At 39.2% G+C, this 14139-nt stretch overlaps 1 protein-coding gene across 7 annotated transcripts in view; it reads right to left on the bottom strand.

Annotated features, from left to right (window-relative positions):
• The window catches only part of LRRC4C (leucine rich repeat containing 4C), a 1155306-nt gene that overhangs the window by 922386 nt on the left and 218781 nt on the right, over positions 1-14139 (bottom strand). For all 7 annotated transcript variants that reach the window (XR_007403558.1, XM_049096568.1, XM_049096569.1 and 4 more), the window contains exon 2: positions 2313-2499. The gene's annotated coding sequence lies outside the window, so the exon portion shown is untranslated. The remainder of the gene's footprint in view (positions 1-2312; positions 2500-14139) is intronic.

The raw sequence follows: 14139 nt of genomic DNA, 5'->3' as shown, positions 1-14139 counted from the left end.
CAGCATTTTTTACAAAAAAAAAAGCCACTAGGATCTGAAAAGTTTAAATTTCAGTGATAGAGTCTACACTGTCTTTACTATATTGTTTTCACTACATTTCATTTGTGAGGTCAGGATTTTTGTTTTTTGTTTTCACTTTGAGACTGGGGTGAGCTGACTTTAACAAAGCCCATTAAAATGTAGTTAATGAGAGGATTTGTTCATCATTCTTTCCTGTAGACATTACAGTACAGCAGAAATGCTTCCAACAAGATTACAAAAAATTCCTCTGGGAATGAGACAAGAAAGTTGCTATTTGGAGTTCACTGGGGATGAAGATCCCTTTCACCCCTGGCATCTCTACAGTCAGTATTCTCAAATTATCTAAAGAAAAGTCAGAGAGAGGGTCATCGGGAAGAAAGTCAAATGGATAAGGGCCAGGAAAAGAAACACACACTCACACACACACACACACGCACACACACACACACAGACCCCAAAGCAAATTTACAGAAGTCAAAACAGAAGACTGCCTTCAACTAATACTCCAGAAACCTTCACATCTTCTTGAAGTTCCGTTGACATAAAGGTGCAGCTATATTTAGAACCATGACATTTTTCATGGCCTGAAGGAGTTTCTATTTACTTGTCACAGCACTGATGCCCAGCAGAACCCTCACACACGACGGCTTCATATTGTGCCTATAAGATTAGACTGGAAACGTTCACAGGGGAAAACATTAGGTGGTTCCCTCATCTTGTCCGTTCCATACTCTGCCGAGTTGGGATTACTTGTAGAACTTTGAAACTAAGGATTTATTTGGCCCTTCCTTATTGGACATTTCTGTCTTCTTTTTGCGCAGGGGAGGAGGTTATATAGACAAAACAATGGATGATCACCAGAGATGAGTACACTTTTCAAATCATGAGCCACCCTCCACCACGCACACACATATACATACTTCTATACATCTGAAAGTATGCGTAATCATAAGATTTAAAAATATATATATATTCTGGAAATATTGGCCCTTCCCACTGAAAACCAAATGATTGGGAGGTGTTAAATAAGAAAAGGTGATCACTTTTTCCACCTCATTATATTCACACGTAAAGAATTCTTGGTATGAAAAATCCTTCCCTTCACCTCTACCTATTTTAATAAATACACGTAACTAAAAGCAAAACTTTCATATTCCAAGAGAATTCAAATGATTTAATAATCAATTTTCGTAGCCAAAGAGTCATCATTACTTTCCTGCTCAAACAATAAATATTCATGGAGTGACAACTTTGCACTGACTGGCATCTACGCACGGGGAACACACAGCAATTAACAAAACAGATCGCAGCCCTGACCTCATGAACCTCTTACTTAGTAGTAAAGGTGTTTTCACTGTTAAATTACCGACAATTTCTCTTAGCTCAAGACATTTTATAAAGTTTATAAATTCATAAAGTGAAACTGAGGAACACTGGAAATCGTGAAATTAGATGCTGAGACATATACAAATAAAATTCAATGTGACAAATAACTCAAACTGCATGACCTAAACGACACAAATTCCTTAATATCATCAACTCTGGTATAAAATCTCCTAAACATGCCCACTCACAGCACAGAAGTCACAACCTCCGTATCTGTGACTTCATTTCCTCCAAGAAACCCTACTTCTTAGGTGCTATCCTGTCCCCACCCATCCCCGCCCCCTCAAATCCCAGAGGATAAGCCTATCAAATCCATGGTCAACAACATATCCTCCTGAGTGACTCATAGCCAAATTAAATTTCACATTCTCATGGAGCCCATAGCACCAGGATGGTGAGCTGTAAGGGCCAGACGTGGGTGCACACTACATAAATATTTCAAATGGTCCACTAGAAGCAAGAGATAAAAATACAGGGCAGGAAAGGTGTGTACCGTGGACCATGCTGCCCCTTGAAATGCACATAGGGAGCGTTATCTCAGGTTCTCCTTGCCCATCTTATCAGACTGGGGAGACTCTGGCATTCATCAGAGTAAGGTACTTGGATAAAAGTTCTGCCAATTAATGGCTCGGTCATAGCCAAGGATTAACCTTTGTGACCTGGGCTGGTAAACTCTCAGTCATGAATGCCGAGGTCGAGGATTCGGGCTGGAAGCTACACATCTGCTACAGCATAGAGCTGCAAATACAAAGTCTGGACCTCAGCTCCAAACCATCCTAGAGAAGAGGCGGTGGTTCCTCCACCCGCAGCTTCTGGGCCCCAAGGCTCAAGACTGGGGTCCCTTCCGAGTCTTACAACTGGTGGCCCGGTTCCCTTGTGCAACTGGCATCGAGACGATTGCTCACCTGCTACTGTTCTGTCTCTGTAAGTTCTCCCCTCAGTCAAAGTCTGGTCCCGGCTTCTGTGTGTGCTTTCAGCTCATTCACTTGTGATTACTCGATATTAGATGATTCTGGACAAGTTAATTCTCTGTGAGCCTCAGTATCCTCTTCATCAAATAGGGATAATGACAGTAAACACTTCATTTGGTTTCTGTGAGGATTAAATGAGATAATCTATGTCAAGTGTTTATCACCGCACCCGCACATAGTGATCATCCAAAAATGCTAGCTATTATTAAAATTTAGGATTTAATTCCAGGGGATTTTTAGGACAAATAAGGAGATCATATCACATCTTAAAAGGAACTAAAAAATAAACTCGAGGGCTTTCATGAAGAGACATAGAGAGTCCTTATTCTATAATCGGCGACTCTGTTGCCAATGTGATTGGCATCATTTGATGACAGGGTTAAATCTTCATTCCAGGTCAGAGAAATTTCTCATGGAAGAGAGACAAAGAAGACTCCTGCTTAGTCCCTAGACACCTTTCAAAGAGTAGAATGGAGGGGTGGTGTGAAGGAAAGCTAGCCCGGTGACGACACTGTCTCACCACTTAATTATTCATTTATTCCTTCCTCTCTGCATTATCTCCTTATTCAACAGTGATATATTACAATACACTATACTCAGCACCCTGGTGCCAAATGAGAAGACGAGTCAGGCCAGCACCGAGAAGAATTAGCTTTTCTAAAGCCTATGCCCCGCTTGCCAGTCCCCCAAAGGAGGATGTGGCCTCCCGCAGAGCACGTGGAAGTCGGCTAGGGAAAGTGCTTAAGCAATCAGTTCTACTGAGATGCTGAGGTAGCAAATTTGGTCATGGTCAAATATGTCCAAGAGCTGGAACCCTTCAGGCTCTCAGGCCAGCACACCGATCCTGTCAGAGAAGAGGCTTATGTCCTCACAACTATGGCTGTCCAACTTGGCAGAACAGGACTTGGCGCTAGGACGATGTTGACACCATTGATGGATTCCAGCTCTTAACCATGCCGGGGTGGGGGGGGGGGGCTCCTACTTTCCTAATCAAGTTTCATGAAAGCCTCCTGAAGCCCAATGCTTCAATTTGCTGAATACTTGCATTCTGTCCCCAAAGCACAGTGGGCAATTGGAGAGCCCAGACCCCTCCCCTGGTGAACGCCTCCAATATAATGTCCTTTATCGGTCCCGGTGTGTGGTCTCACTGGCGTCTTGGCCTGGCTTTGATCGACACACTTGGCATTCTTGAGAAGCTCATTATGTAACAGAGAATGAGACTCTTCAGTGTATTAACTGAATAAAACTGATCGAATGAGAGGCCATGGAGAAGAGGTCACGTTATGTCTGGGGAGGTCATCCATTCCCCGGACTGATAGGCATTCGGTTCTCTTGGCAGAGTTAGATAGATGCCAATCCTCACCTCTGACCATTCCCTTCCCCACAAGAAGAGGGGCTCTACTGTAGAAGGTCAGTGCACCTGTGCCAACTACTCGTGAGAGGTGAGAGGCGGTTTCTATTCCTACATGCAATGAACTGGCTCTGTAACTAGACTCTCTCAACAGGTACTGCAGGGCCCAGTTTTAGGGGGATGATGGGAAGTCTCTTTTGGCCTTATATACAAAGCGTATTTCTCAGTTCAACTTTACTGATGATGGCACTGATGTCTGAATGCCTGAGGAAGTCAAAACTTCCTGGTCCATTTGTAATAGTTTCAGAACCTGAGAGAGACATTTAATTCAATGTCTCTTTTAAATTTCATTTTTATTTTATTTTTTATTTTTTTTTAATTTCATTTTTTAAATTCAGACCGGAATTTCAATTCCAATTGATATTGGGAAGATTGAATTCAGTCTTGAAATGTCCATTGTACTCATCTCCCCATGGCCACCTCTCTCTCACTGGGTTGTGTGAGCATTAGGACCCGTATGTCATAATTCTGCTTGCATGATAGGATTTAAGAGAAGATGTAATGAGAGGCCCAGACCAAGAGCCTTGAGAGATTGAGGGAGTGGGTTTGGGTCTTGATATTGGAAACTTTTAATATTTTTTTCCAGCTACGTTAAATACAAGAAATACACAAAAGTTCAGCAAATGACTAAATTTTTTTTTGAGAACTTCTTTGAAATTTTGACATCACTCATCAGAACCAAGAGCTTAAGTACTACAGAAATAGCAGAGAGGACATTTAATAAATCACTGTGGAAGTAAAACCTCAGTCCATGCCACTCCCCTCCAGAGGACGTTGCTCTCCATGTGTCATTTAAAATGCAATTCCCTTCACGTGGGCACAGAGCAGTTCTATTACCAGACATGACTGCTTTTACTACTAGCAGTGGTTTAATGATTTTATGTCATCACAATAATAGAAACATGACATTCAACTGTGACTACAGCTTGTATGAGGCTATTTTTGGAAAGCTGATTTTGTAGAGGACATGGAAATGTGGAGTCTTGGTTCCTGTTTATTTCCCAAAGGCTTAGCCAGTAACTTTGACACATCATCCCTTCTGTGGAACTTTCGAGACTTTTTGAAACACGTGTGCTGATTTGAAGTCTCAAACGATGATCGTTCACAAGCAAAAAAAAAGAAAAAAAAAAGAAAGAAAAAAAAAAACCCTTCTTGAGAGGAGTTGGGTCTGAATCCACTTTTTCCATCATAGGAAATATGGAGTATTTCAAGGCCTGAGTTCTCACCCTCGATAGGGAAGATGCAGACACGACCACCGGCAGCATCACAGTCCACTGCCTTTTCATCTCAGAACACCTACTTCTCTCTTGCTTAAGGCCAACTCTTCCATCGGTGTTCTTGAACCCCAACTCCTCCTGCCCCTTCTGGGACCTTAACCCCTCAGTGCTCTACCTCGGTTCCTGTTTCCTCACCTTGCCCCTTCCCACCGGATCTCTCCTTTCAGTCCGTTAACACGCCAAAATCCTTACCACTGCCTCACACACACACACACACACACACACACACACACACACGAGCCTCTACCTCTAGTCACTGACCTATTTTCCTCCACAACCAAACTACTTGAAATAGTTCACATTTGCAGTCTCCCATTTTATATCTGTTTTCTCTCCTGCTTCTATAAATAAGTACATGATTTTTCCTTGCCTCCTTGTTTTACACAATGTGCTGCAAGCCTTTTCGCATCTGTCCTCTCCCCTCTTCAACTCCGGCCCACCGTCTTCTGTTCTCACCAATCCCCCCAAGCTGCCCAGGTAAACTTCACCAATGACCTCGTAAGAGTTCAATCCAACGGTCAGTTATGTGGACATTTTGCTTCAGCATGTAAGAGGTGACACCTCCTTTCTCGATTTAAAGACTCTCCTTTGGTTTCATGCTCTCACTGCGGCTTTACTCACATCGGTTACCATACACTGGACGCATATTTCCTCCAGGTACCGTGCACACACTTTACGTTGTTAAAACAGCCCCGGAAGGTAGAGAATATTCTATCATTGTACACGTTTAAAAATGAAGCAAGCGAAACCTAAAGAAATTGAACAAATTCACCCAAGTTACACAGTAATATGCGGTAAGAGCATGGTTGTATCCAACCCCAATGCACATTTTTTAGAAACTTGTTAATATAGTTAAGTAAAAAAAAAAAAAATAGATAATAAAGAAACATGCCAAGTAGCTACAACCAACAAATTTCATCTGTCCAGTTTTAACTAATATTAAATATTTTGCTTTATTGGTTTATTTGTTTTTAACAAATACACGACCTTAGAAAGGTCGTGTACCTTAGTTTAACAAATAAGGTTTTACCTTAGAAAGAATAGGAGACCACTTTGCAATCCTCCCCAATTTCACTCTTTCCTCCCAGAGAAAACCATTATCCTCTAGTTCATCTGTATCCTTTATGTCCACATTTTTATCCTGTTCAAGTCATGCAGTCTTCTTTATCCCGCCCTTCCGTTTCCTTCTATCTAGAGACTACATATTCTTTTTCTTTTCTGTTGGAGTTCACTCATAAAATTTAAACATATATGGGTAAGAGTTTACCATTAATCAGTAAATCTAATCTCCTCGCAGATAAGATCCACACCAAATTTGTTCCCCTAATGGACTACGTCGTCTTGGTTGTGCCTTGTAAAACACCTCTTCTTAAATGACAAAGAAATTAGTAATATGTATCATCCACCAATCCATCTATCCAACCATCCATATTATTTTTACAGTCCAAGGTTACTTCCACTTATCTAAATGTTTATCAAAGTATTCCCTTCACCATCCCATCCTTATTTTCAGAGGAGGGGGTTCGATTGCCTCTTACTGATTTTCATGCTGCAATAGTTTTGTTTTGTTTTTCAGTGAGATTGAGTCCTTAATCCTCACAGTATTTTTTATGAGTATTTAAAAAAAAAACTTTAAATCTACTCTTGAGTTATAGTTTGGGTGAGTGCAGAATTGTATCTTAACAATTACTTTTCATCCACCCTCTGAAGTTATCCCTCCACGAAGTTACTTGTCCCCACAAGTTACTTGTACTGTAGGACAGCACCTGTAATTCTAATCTTCACCCCTTTGATTGCAATAGATATTTCATCTTTGATCGCTTCCAAGATTTTCTGTTGGTGTGAGTTCTGAAGTTTCTTTGCGATATATCTAGGTGTAGATTTGTTTTTAATCATCCTGTCAAGGACGTGGTACGCTCAGTCATTCTGAAGACTGGCATCTCTTTTCAGTCCAGAAAAATACTGAGAGCCATCATGTCTTTCATTACTAGTCTCCTCTTCTGAAAAATTTTCTTCTCTGTCTTCCAAAGTATGCTATGTTATTTTCTTTTTATCTTTACACCTATGCTGCGTGTCTGGATAATTTAATCGAATCTATTTCCAAGTTACTAATGCTTATTTACACTTACCTACATCATTACCAATGTGTTTGCTCACAACCTTCAAATCATACAGCTCCAGTGCTCAACAGCTCAAGATGGGGGTCCTTCTCCAGGTCTGATGTCTGAGCTTTTTCTTTCTTTATGTAAGCTTTTACACACATATTTTCAAGTCTCTTCCAGAGAGTTCTATTATCTCTAGTTCTAGGTTGTAAATTCTGTTTGTTGCATGTTCTGACTCTCTTTTGAGTTTCCATAGGGAATTTTAATATTTTATTCTTAACTCATCTTCCTGGAGGTTTTTATGGACTGTACTGTCTCCTCAAAATCCACAAGTTGAAACCTTGAGCCCACAAAGACTGCATTTGAAGATAGGCTCTTTAAAAACATAATTAAGGTTTAATGAGGTCACAGATTCGGGGCCCTAATCCAATGGGACTGGTGTTCCTATAGGGAGAGTCGCCAAGAGTAAGTGCACAGTAGAAACCCCAAGTGAGTTCACAGAGAGAAGATGGCCACAAGGCAAGAAGAGAGGTCTCACCAGAAATCAGCCCTGGTAACACCTTGATCTGTTCTGGGATCACCTTGATTTGATCTGATCTGTTCTGGGATCACCTTGATCTGATCTGATCTGTTCTGGGATCACCTTGATCTGATCTGATCAGTTATGGGACTGTTAGCCCCAGAACTGCTAGAAAACAAGTATCTGTTGTTTAGGCCATGGAGGCAGTGCTATTTTGTTATGGCACCTTGAGCACAGTGACACAGGGGTATTTTAGGAGCCTCAGTTCACAGCAATCCCCACCTAAGTGCAGCTCATATTCCCCCTATTGTGTCCTTGGTGTCACTGAATTTATATTAGGACTTTTGTTAAGTTCCCAACTTGTCATTCTTCCACCACATAAGCAGTAGCCATTTGGAACTCTGCGTTTGCTTAGAGCTGTTTCATACTGCCAGTTTCCCCAAAACGACTCATTTCAACTTCCGGTTGGCATTTACCTAGTTCCACTTTCAAGAACTCAGCAAAATAACTTCCTGTCTCAAAGGATCTTGCAAGTTATATATGTGCAGTGTCCTTGTATATGGACCCTGTGTCCTGGGCTCCTCTGGGAGGGTATGAAAGCATCAGACTCAGCAATTAGGGCCTGTTCCCCAGTTCTGGTAACTCTGTGAGAATGTGGACCTCTGATTATAGCTAAAGAATTACCTTAAATTTCTTTCTTCCCCCCTGGGATCTAAGGAGTCCTCCTTCTTGATTCTTTACTCTGGCTAAGTATTTAAAAACTACTTCCTTTATAATTTGGTGGATTTGATAGTGGAAAGGGCATTCTTCTGCATCAGCTTAATTTCACATAGTGACCAGATACCCTTCTGCTCTATCTCAATATGCCACCTTATTTGTCCCCGTCATATCTCTTCTGACTACTTGTCACAGCACACAAAAGTTCTTTTCCCTTTCTCTGCTTAATAATTTAAATACTAGCATTTTCAGAGGACTGGTTTTCTCCTCTGATCATCTCCTTAAATGAACTAGTCTACTACCAGTGTTACAAATAACTCATTTTTTTTAATAATGATTTGATATCTCAACAGCCACATTTAGTGGAGAGGTAATTTCCATCCAGCCAGCCTCCTTAACACATTATCATTACACAGCAGTTACAATCAACACGACTTTTAGTGATATAGGGCAGCTTTCTGGACTTTTAATTTGTATTATACTTAATTGATATCCATCCTTCTAATCATTTTTGTTTTCATATAGTTTTCTCTTAGCTGCCAGAGGTATTTTTTCTCTATTTAAAACAAACAAACAAAAACGAAACTAATCAACAGTCTTTTATCCCATGGATCTTTCCAGTAGATTTCTTTTGACCATAGGATGACATCTAAATTCTTCAGCTTGTACAACTGAATCTTGATCACTGAGTCTTTGACAACTGGTTTAGTTGGACTTACTTTTCACAGGGCTCCATTACACCATGTTGAATTCCAGCTTAATTAAGGTAGTTGTAATATTATATTTCCATGACTTCATTCCAGCTATTTCTCTCCCTGAAATGATTGCTCCTTGACCCCTCTCACACCCTTCAGCTCAATATCACTTTCTCAAGTCTTTTAGTCTTTTCCAGGGAAAGTTGACAACATCTTCCTTTGTATCTCTGCCACAAATAGTTTTTCTTGGCACTTACAATTTTAATTCCATTGATGTAATAATATACCTTGCCTCCTACTCTGAGATTATGAGATCTTTTAAGACAGAGTCTCTCAACCTCAGCAATATTGATGTATTATACCAGATAATTGTTTGTTGTGTGGGCTGTCCTGTGCAATTCAGGATATTGAGCTGCTTCCCTGACCTGTAAACACCAGATATTAGTCCAACCCACGCCTCATCAGAAATGACAACCAAAAATGTTTCCCAATATTGTCAAATGTCCCCAGGGGGTGGGAGCCCACAGTCATCCCTAGCTGAGAACCACTGCTTTCAGATAGGAACTGTACTTCAAAAGCCCTGTGTCCAAGGCCACCACCTACATTCTGGAAATATCACTTGACTGAATGAGTGATATTCAAACCAAAAAAAAAAATTATTTACCAACAGATAGTAAGTGTGTGTGTATGCACATATATAACATGTGTGTATATAGATAGCCAGAGACCTGGGGACTGAGATCTTCTCATTCTTTGGAATGTTAGTGTAAGTTATACTTTAAAACACATAAAATATTTAACTTGTGAACTACACTTCTGAGTAATTTGGAGAGCTCAAGTTGAAATAATATTAAAAGGACATGAGATTGGCTCTATATATGCATGTCATAGTGAAGGACCAAATGCCAACTAAAATATACAGTTAAGCGAGAACAATTAGCAATTTTGTGAATTGGCTGCCAGTTCAAATTTATTTTGCCAAGGTTACTGTTTAGTTAAGTCCATTTCTGCCAATTATAAGAGCCTTCACTGAATGAGCTTATGTTTGAATTTCAACAATTCTGCATTTAACCTGAAGCAAATATAATCTCCCAGGCAATTGTCAAAACAAGAGACTGTTGACAATGAGTCCCAGAAATAAAAGCTAAACAAAAGAAAAATCATACTTCCTAAATGTTCTTCTCTTAGACTTTAATAAATATTTAGAGAATACTTAGAATGTGCTCAATATTTGAAGGAAATAAAAAAATATTTTCAAAAATCTTTTTACTCCCTACTGAAATAAGTAATTCCTGTGTTGCAAATAACATAGAGAAGTAAAATCAAAAGGTTAACAATATCCAAGTGAATAGCCATTCCTCTCATTTGGAAAAAAAGCAAAGAATCATATAAAAAGACATCATGAAATTTCAGCCTTAGAGGAAAAAATGTTGTTAATATCCAACTTATTTATAATATGACACCAAAAAAACTCTGGAAAACTATTAACATTAACTATCAGCTGAGCAATTACCTCCATTTGCAAATTTTAGTCCTGAAAACTCTGCAATAATATGCAAAGCCATGTATTCTATATTTAAATAATGACATTAGGAAACAGAATTCGGCGTTCAGTTTGAGTTACGGGAGACTGACGTGTAAAATGAATTACATAAGGATCAAAACCTGGAAGAAAATATGTCACAAAGCTAACGATTATTTCTGGATTGCAGGACGAACAGGGACCATATGATCTCTTCTTTAGACACCTCAGTATTTTAAATTTATCATCAATCGCCATGGAGTATTATACATATGCATAAATGATAAGCTAAACAAAGGTTTTATTCTGTGACTTTATGCAGATTTGAGAATATAGCAAGGCTTTCTTTTTTTTTTTTTTTTTTTAATTCACCATGTAGTCCTATTATTCTGACAGAAGTTTCAGATACAAGGGAAAAAAGTCAAATTTTATTTCTATACTTTGCTGAATGGTTGTAGAATGTAACTTAGCAAGCAGGTAAAATTAAGAATTAATTTGAAGTGTTCCATGTTAAGGTTGTCCTCGTCTCCCTGCCTCCTTCAAAATTCACTTCTTAAAAAGAACTTCCTTCCGTAACAACCAACATATCTTGGGACACTGATTACAACTTATGTTAGGAGATTGAAAAACTGGGAGAAAGGAGACCAAATGTACAAAAGCTCCAATTCTTCCTTTTCCAAAAGGACTTTGGTATCACTGGAGTCTATATTGAAGTCATCCTTATTTAGATGATGCACATCGTCCCTCTCTTATATGGCAGTTACAGGTCTGCCTCCCAAGCAGAGTGTCTCAAGTATTCAGATGGAATCACTTATTCTTTAGATTCAATCCCCTTGAGTGAAATGCACGTTCAGGTACTATCTAAATTCAGGAATTAAAAAAATGTGCAAACAATAAGTATTTAATCTAGGAAACAGTAAGTATTTAATAAATATTTGAAAGAATGTATTTACAGAGAATACAGAATGTATTTACAAGAAAATTGGTTTATACAAATAACAAAACAATAAAAGGCAATAAAATAAATTTTGTGGTCTCAGCATAATTTGGAGTTCTAACTATAGCAGCATACCATGGACTTGAAGTTATTTCTTTCTCTGTGGTTTAGACTTTCCCAAAAAATTTTCCAAGACGCTTTGGTTCAAAATATATATTTGTTTTTTTTGGATTTTTTTTTTTTTTTTTGCTTTTTTTGTTTGTGTGTTTCATTGGACTCTAACCTTTCCAAACACCTATCATGTCTACCAGGCAGCTGCCTTGAGACCAGCATAATTGCTGTTCTCTGCAGGAACAGTATTCCCCTGATTATTGCAGAGCTTGAGTTTATGTTTACTCAGGTCCCTGCTCAAAGGTCAAAGGTTGCTGGCTATTAGTTTCCTGGAACCTTGAACAACAATCTCTCTGAATCTATCTGAGAAAGAGCTGGGTGACCTTGTAGGATGGTCCAAACGATTTATTAAGATAGTGGTTTCATGTAAAGCACCTAACCAACACTGTGATTCCCATTTGCTAAGCCATAATCATGCAGGAAATGTTGCCTTTCACTGCAGAAGAGGACACTTGTGGTGAGGAAGCAATGATTGTCTGAGAACGTGAGACTGAAGGGCAGATTCACAGGTACAAGAATTTCTGTGTGTGTGTGTGTGTGTGTTTCCATTTGCCTGTTAGCTTCTGCATCATTTACATTATTTCTAAGATTAGATTTGGAGTCTATGTGAAGACTTGAACTGGAAAATAACCTCACAATTGGATTTCTTCTTTATCCTTCAGAGTTCTGTATCTGTTAGTCTGGCTTATTAATGAGTCCTTGAGAATACGTTATTTGCTGTTCCTGAAACAGCTTCACATACCCTTCTCCCCCCAACACACACAAGACCTTTACACTTGCTGCTCCCCTTTCTTGGGATGATTTTCTCAGAAATCCATATGGCTTGTTCCTTCCTCCCCTTGTGGTCTCTCATCCAAGGACATCTTAATAATGAGAAGACAGCCATCTCTTCTGTCCCCCACCCCAATGCCTTCTCTGTCTTCCCTTCTTCTTATGCTTATCATTACAATCATCTGCAATATTACATTTTTAAGCTTAAGTTCACCTGTACACAAAGTAGACAATAAGCTTCATGAGGACAAAGACTCTGTTCACTGCTGTGACACCTGCTCCTACAACAGGGCTGGAAACCTACAAGATGTTTAATGACAATTTGTTGAATGAATGAAATCATGAAATAAATGCTAGCTATGTACATAAAAAAGGGACTGTAAACACACGTGGCACACACAAACACCACCACCAGAGAGTTTCCATTACGGTCAGAGGGTAGGATTATCAACAGGAGGAGTTTACAAGCATTGATTCAAATATGCTAGAGGACAGTGTGGTATCTCCAATTCAGTCTATCACCCCCTAGATATCCAGGGCTTGGAGTTTTTGCATGAAACGAAGGTACAGGTAGAGAGAAAGGTAGAAGAATTGCTGAAAAATTTGTCTCTCAGCCATGGTGGAGGATAAACAAAAAAATATAAACTCCCTCCCCCAGCTAAGGATGTCAGGGCATATAGATCAACTCATTCATATGTAGGATGAGAGAATATATAAACTAATGAACAGACAAATCTGTCAGTAAAGAAATATAAGAATTAGAAACCTGTGTTTCTTATATATTAGCCAGGTGACATCAGCAAGGTATTTAAATTCTCTTATTTATCAATGGATCATTGGTAAAAATAAAGATAAAATTAGAACTCACCTCATCACGCTTCTGAAATAATAAAATGAGAACATTTAGGCAATATATTTAGCACAGTTCTTGAGCAGATGTGAGCGATTAGTGCTATTATTTAGTAAATTATTACTTTTTAGATACCACCTGCTTCAAAAACAGGGTTTGAAGAAAATAAAAAGGACAAATTTAAAGCTAGTGAAAACATCTCTGAGTTAAGGAGTGAAGGGTGATGAGGGGAGATATTCTGAGATACTCTAGTTGACTATCCTCTGACCACTTCTCCTCACATCTTTCTAATGGAATCTGGAATTGGTATGGGGTATTATGTCTGGTTCTACTTCTCAGGCTCACCCACTGGTAGAAGTGGCTAATTAAATTCTAGTCATTGGAACAGAAGTAGAATTTTCCAAATGTAACTTCTGGGAAAGCATTTTGAAAAATGGAAACTGGCTCAACTTAGATATGACTTTTACCTCTCAGCCTTCTCCTACCCTCTTCCTGGAACATAGGCTGCCCAGTGGGAGCCTTCCCAAGCATCTATTAACCACGGATTGACCTCAAATATGGAAGCTCTGAACTAAGAATATGTGCAGAAAGAGAGAAAGAGCCCGGATCTCTGATATCAATGAAGTGTTGAAGTGTCGCATGGGCCTGAACAGCCACCTCCTGTTTCCTCTCTTGGTGGAGTTTGGCTACTTTCTGTTGAACCACTTCATGGTTAAACAAAAATTTTAACTAATAGAGGTGAGACAGTTGTCCCAAATCATGAAAAGAGTCAAAAGCAACCTATTACA

The sequence above is a fragment of the Canis lupus genome, chromosome 18, assembly GCF_003254725.2.
Source record: "Canis lupus dingo isolate Sandy chromosome 18, ASM325472v2, whole genome shotgun sequence".
Lineage (NCBI taxonomy): Eukaryota > Metazoa > Chordata > Mammalia > Carnivora > Canidae > Canis > Canis lupus.
Note: the sequence above shows the minus strand (reverse complement) of the source record. Positions and strands in the feature narration are given on the sequence as shown.